General features: G+C 61.3%; 1 long non-coding RNA gene across 1 annotated transcript; it reads left to right on the top strand.

Annotated features, from left to right (window-relative positions):
* Positions 1-3,292: 3,292 nt before the first annotated feature.
* On the top strand, positions 3,293-5,480 carry LOC133271930 (uncharacterized). The gene is made up of 3 exons (XR_009744298.1): positions 3,293-4,397; positions 4,524-4,586; positions 5,369-5,480. It is a non-coding gene; the product is annotated as an uncharacterized LOC133271930 (long non-coding RNA).
* The last annotated feature ends 520 nt before the right edge of the window (positions 5,481-6,000 follow it).

A 6,000-nucleotide genomic window follows, 5' to 3' on the forward strand; every position in this document is an offset into this window, starting at 1 on the left:
GCTGACCCTTCACTGAGGCAGAGTTATGAATATTTCACGGGGGCTTTTTGCTTCATAATTCACACTTCACTGGCTCTGATAATTACACATCTGATCCGAGGCGGGGGGGGAATAGAGACAAACCCATGTCACCCACCGCAGGAACAACGACAGTACGAGCTGCCTCTCCCATACTCACAATGATTTCTCTGCAAGCCACCTTCAGACCTGAAATGACTGGCTGGAGACACGTGGGAATCGCTGTATGGGGCTGAGCTGCAGCTGGCTTTTCAATAACTCAAAGGGTCAACACACGGGAGAAAAAAAAAAACAACCCCAAACCAATTCCCCCTCTTCCCATTAGTTCTGTCTGGCAGGAGGCGTCCCAGCCCCGGCAACGAATATCCGCTCAGGAATGTCTCATGTCTAACAGCACAAAAAAAGAGAAGGGGGGAGGTGGGAGGAAGCCCTATGCCCGGCCTTCTTTCCCCATGGCCGAGTTCAAACGGTTCAAGAGGGCAGGCAGGGGCAGGCAGCGGCTCACAGCACCATGTGCTGATGCTCAGCAGGCAGAGGGGCCGATCGGAGGGAGATGCTTTCCCGTGTGCACCGCTGTCCCCTGCTCTCCATCCGCGCTGTGGCTGCCCACGCCAGCCTTGGGTCACAGCCGGGCTCCAGCTCCTGCTCATCCCCTTCCTCCTGTCACTGCACACGTCATTCCTCCAAACACAGCCCACGTAGTCGGCATTGCCGACACCGGGGAGCCGGCCACTGCACCCCACGGAATGGGGCTCGGTGCCTTCGTGCTCTGCTCCCACACTGCCCAGGTTTATTTAGTTGATCAAAAGCATCAGGGGCCCAACACCACAACAGCATCCCCCAGAGAAACTTCTGAGGAAGAGGTATCTCTGCAGGCATTTTACAGACCCCTGTATGCATGTACCCCCTGAAACACCCTGCATGGCCTCTGTGTGCCACCCACCCTGAGTACCTCTCTGCTGCCTTTTGGAGCCAGCCCTGAGAAAGAGAAGGAAGCAGATGGGGCAGAGGGGACACAGAGACACCAGGCAATAAAACCCAAGATCCTTAACACCCCAGCTCTGAGCTCAGACCTCCTCGCTCCTCTGCCCCACGTGGGGTGCCCACACCTTCGCACAGGCACCCACACTGGCTGCCACCCAGGGCAATCCACAGCAATCAGTTGAAATTCTAGCTCCATGCTCCGTGCTGGATGGAGATAAGGACAAAACTACTCCTCTGCTTACAAACAAGGGGACAGATTCTCCTGCCAGCATCCGGCAGGCGGTACCAGAGCCAGCGAGGCCAAACCTGGCCACAAAGCAGCTCCGTGCAGGGATCGCAACCGGGATCCAGCAGCCTGCCCGCGGTGTGGGGAGCGGGAAGTGCGGATCAGTTCCGGCTTCTCCTTTTACCTGAGGCCAGCGTGAATCCCAGTGGTGCAGGAGGAGCGACGTGAAGTGAGGGCGGCTTGGGGAAACAGGATCCCCTCCTGGGGACAGTATCAAAGACACATGCAAAAGGGAAAATAAAAGACCAACCCTTCCGTCCCCTCATCCCCATCCCTGCTCCAGACAAAGGCAAACCTGGGTACACGTGAAACACAAACCACACCAAGACCCCAGGCTGGCCCAGGCTCCCCTAGCCCTATGGCACCCCTGGGGACCAGTCCCACGCACAGACCTGAGTGGCAGCGATGCCCAAACCAAGACATGGGGCCCATGACGAAAATCATGCTGGGAGAAAAGCCCACCCAGGGGGAGGCAGCGCCGGGAGGTACCTTTGCGATCCCCAGCCACACCGACGCTGTCCCCCGATCACGGGGCACCCCAGTGCCGCTGCCCTGGGAGGTGACAGGTATTTATGGGGGTGAGCGGCTATCCCCCCGCGCTGGGGACCGCGGCTGCCATTGGCTCCCGCGCAACCCAGGCAGCATCGATCTCCAGGGGCTCGCTCTGACAGGGCCAACTTTACAAGGGAAGCAATTATTTCTTCTCTTTTTTTTTCCTCCCCATCTGAAACAAAGACGAGGGCTACAGCGAGTGAGAGCACGGATGAGAAAACAGGCGGGGAGGGGGGGGGGGACTGGAAGAAAACCCACACAAACCCACGGCCCTTGAAACAGGAGGGAAGGATAAAAAAGAAACCGGAGGCTGCAGAGGTAGACGTGGAGATGGAAGGGCAAAAAATTGCAGAGGGAAGAGGCGGCAGCCGGGAGCTGCGCGGGGAGCTCGGCCGTGTCACACGTACCGCACCTCCGCGGAGCCACCGGCCACCCCTCCGAGGCCACCCGGTGCGATGCCGTGACCCACGGGGACTCAGTCCCTCGTGGCGGCTGAGAGGACACGAGGGATCGTGCCCACCCCCCCCCCCCCCCCCCGGCTCTGCTCCTGCTTCCCCACAGCGCTCCCCCGGGTGCGCTCTCCACCAGGACCCACGTCCCCACCGCGGAGGCCAGAGCAGTGACCGCTGAAGCCGGGGGGCCACGGCGAGCGGCCGGGGGATCCCACCGCGCTCTCCCGCGGATCCACCTGCCGTTAGGCAGGCGGCGACCGAGCCCACGCCCGTGCCAGACCCCGGCATCCCACGAACCCGCTTTCCGTGGGCTCCCCCTCATCACGCCGAGCAGCTCCCGGGACCACCAGCCCTCCTCCCCGGCCGGCCACGCAACCGCCTTCTTGCCCCCGGCTGCAGCACCCTCCGCCAGCAGGATCCGTCCCCGGGTCCTGCCCAGCGCCACCGGCCAGCGGCTCCTGGGGCGGGGAGCAGCGGGGCTCCGGGCTCCTCCGCTCCCTATCCCAGGGGATGCTCCCGCCAGGGCCGGTCCCAGCGGGCAGGATCCGGCCCCGCTCGCAGCCCTCCCCTGCACCCGCCCCGCGCTGCGCTCCTGCCCCGCAGCCAGGTCCGCACCGCCCGGCCGCGCTGCCGGTGCCGGTCCCTACCTGCGCGGCGCCGCCGCCGTCCCCGTCTGCAGCCGCCGCCGCCGCCGAGCCGCGCTGCCGCGGGGGCGGGCAGCGGGAAAGCGGGGGGGGGGGGGCAGCGCCCCCTCCCCGCCCCCGGCCTTCCCCCGGCCCCGCCGGTCCGCCCGGCCCGCCCCGGTCCCGGCCCCCAGCCCCTGCAGCGCCGGCAGCAGCTCCCGCCCCTCCGCAGCTCCCCCGGCCCGGCCCTGCCCTGCGCCCCCCCGTGACCCCCCATCCGGGGGCCGCACTGGGGCCGGGCACAGAGAGGCACAGCCCAGACTGGGGGCAAAGAAGGGAACAGCCCGGGGTGGGGGGCACAGCCTGGGACGGGGATGGCCACTGTGGGAGAGAGACCAAAACCGTCTCAGCCAGGACCCAGCATCGTCACCGGCCTTAATTTGCACTGAGCCACCGCAGGTTCAGGGAAGTGGCTGCAACTGCCCTCAGACGCATGGCAGTGGGGTGCTGCGGGTGCATCCCACACCGCTGCCACAGCCCTGAGTGCTGGGGCACAAACAGGCCCCCAAAACCACGCACGCACGAGCACTCCTCTGTATCCTCAAGACAGATATGGCACCTCTGCCAGGTGCTCCTGGGCAAGGTGGCTGCCACATAACCCCTTGGGTGATGCCAGCTCAGAGGGAGCTGGTGTTGTAACCCATCCACATGCACGCCTCCCCCTTTGAAGTCTCACAACCAATTCGTGTCTCACTTCACCTCCAAGGACAAGCCAGCAGAAAAATCAAAGAGAACGTGCAGGTGGCACCCAGGCTCGGTCCCTTTCACAGTGTCCTGCCCGCTCCCAGCACCACATCACTGCTGGCTGGAGCGTGTCACCACCGCTGGGCTCTGAGCCGCAGGGGCAGAGATGGCCCTGGAGAAGGATGGGGATGGGAATGTGTGGGAGCTGCATCCCACCAGTGACAGCTCCTCCAGGACAGCTCCAGGCTTTGCCTTCACACCGAGCATTCACCCAAGCTCCCCAGCCCCTTGTGTCCAGAGCACCAGGGTGCAACCCATGCCATTCCTCTAGCATTAATAAAGCCATTAATTAACGAATAGACTGCCACTAATTAACTAATAGAAATGCCACTTTGCAAGTGCCTCAGTTTGGATCACGGTGGTAAGCGGGCTCGAGGAGGCAGAAGACATTTTAATGCCAGGGCGGCTGTTTAATACAGGCAAACCCTCCCCGGGTCGCTCCTGAAGCCCCGCGCACGCTGAGCACAGGCCTGCACAGAAGAAACAACGCGACAGATGAGCTGGGTTTCCCAGGAGAAAAGCCCAAACGGGAGCAGAGGAGCCCGGCCGCAGGCTGCACAGAGCAGCTTTTCATTACAAAGGGCCAGGAAGCATCTCGGAGCTGGCAGCAACACCGACACCATGCAAGAGGGAATCTTTCAGGCTGATGCAGCAACAAAGGCAGTTAAATCTAGCCAGGTAAGAGGCTTTTGAGGTTAGCTGGCCATTCCCACAGCACAGGCTTCTTTAGTCTTTTTCTTTCTTTCTTTCTTTTGTTGGTTTTTTTTTTTTCCTCCTTTCTTTTTTTCCCGTCTTCTTTTCTAGGGGGAATTATTTTGGGTAATCCGTGCGTTGCTGCTCGTTGAGCACTGGAGCAGAAGTAAGCAGGTAAGCGGCGCTTTCATCCCCAGCCCAGCTTCCCACCACGACGAACTCCAGCGAGGGGCTTTGAGCCTCAAAGGGAAGTGGTGAGGCTGGGCCGAGGCAGCTGGAGCTGCGCTAAGCTTGCAGCAGCTGTGAATCGCTTGGGGTCTTTGATCGAAGGGATGGCAGCAGAAAGCTACCTGGGGATGAGCAGCTTCCACACCAAACCCCTGCTGCACCGGCGGAGGCTCGGTGCTGTAAGGCACCCTGGGGTGGTCGGGGTGCTGGCACCCACCTGGAGGGAGGGAGCAGGGTACATCCACCACCTTCTCCTGCCTGGAAAGACTGGGGGGACTGGGGCATCCTCAGCATCAGGGCAGGCAGAGTGGCGACCCTGTGGTGTAAGCAGGGCCAGGGTGCTGCTTTGCGCGGCTCTCATTGCCTGGCCTCTCCTAGCAGGGCAGAGAGGTGCTGGGAGTGGGAAAGCCACTGATGACACCCAAGTCATGGGGAAAGGCCACAGACAGGAAGATGTTCCCATTCCCGGGTGATTCAGGCATCTTGGTGGGATAATTTTGGGATGCACTAGGATGGAGCCCAGACCTTGAAGCCCGTTAGTGGCCAGGAGGGTGTCTCTGAAGGGATCCGTGTCCCTGGAGGCTCGCACGCCAACTCCAATCCTCCCGGTGAAACACCCCAGACCAGGATGGGCTTTGACCTGGGCAGCCGCCTTCTCATGATCTGGCTGTGTGGAGGATGTGCCGGCAGCCCGTGACTCAACACCTTCTCCTGCTGCTTCGCTTCAGCAGGTGGGATGTGAAATGAACCCAAGGGTTGTAATGAGCCGTGCCGGCGGAGGCAGTGCCAGCTCAGTGAGCTGTGCTGCTGTGCAGGGACCCATGGCCCCTCACCATCCCAGGGTTGTGGCCACGACAGGGGGGTGGCCACAACTCATCTCCCTGATGGAGCCCATCACCTTGTTGTTCTGCTGAACTCTCCTCAGGTATCACCCCACCAAACCCTGCTTTGATCCAACTGCTGTCGCACAAACTCCATCCATCCTCTCATGATGCCTTTTACATCACCCCAGGCCACGTGCTGTGCTGGCACCATGCAGTGCTGGAGCATTGAGCACCCCACCATGCTGAACTGCCCAGCACCCTGCCCGAGGACCCCATGCCCTGCCTCAGCATGGGGCAAAGGCAATGCTGGATCCCTCTTCTTCCCCATCATCTTCCTCCTCCTCTCCCCCTACCCAGCCGGCATCTGCGGCTGCAGCAAGATTAAACCAATTGCTCCGTTATTTGTTTCATATTTAATAAGGGCTTGAGGAGCAGATCTCCCAGCAAGCCCCTGCTATCAATCAAACCCGCACCGAGTCCCCCTTCGCGCCTGCCTTTCTAAGAAGAAAGAAAACAAAATTGGACTAATTTATTAT

The sequence above is a fragment of the Pezoporus flaviventris genome, unplaced genomic scaffold (assembly GCF_033815535.1).
Source record: "Pezoporus flaviventris isolate CSIRO_AGI_PZ_B2104156 unplaced genomic scaffold, CSIRO_AGI_Pfla_v1 ptg000026l, whole genome shotgun sequence".
NCBI lineage: Eukaryota > Metazoa > Chordata > Aves > Psittaciformes > Psittacidae > Pezoporus > Pezoporus flaviventris.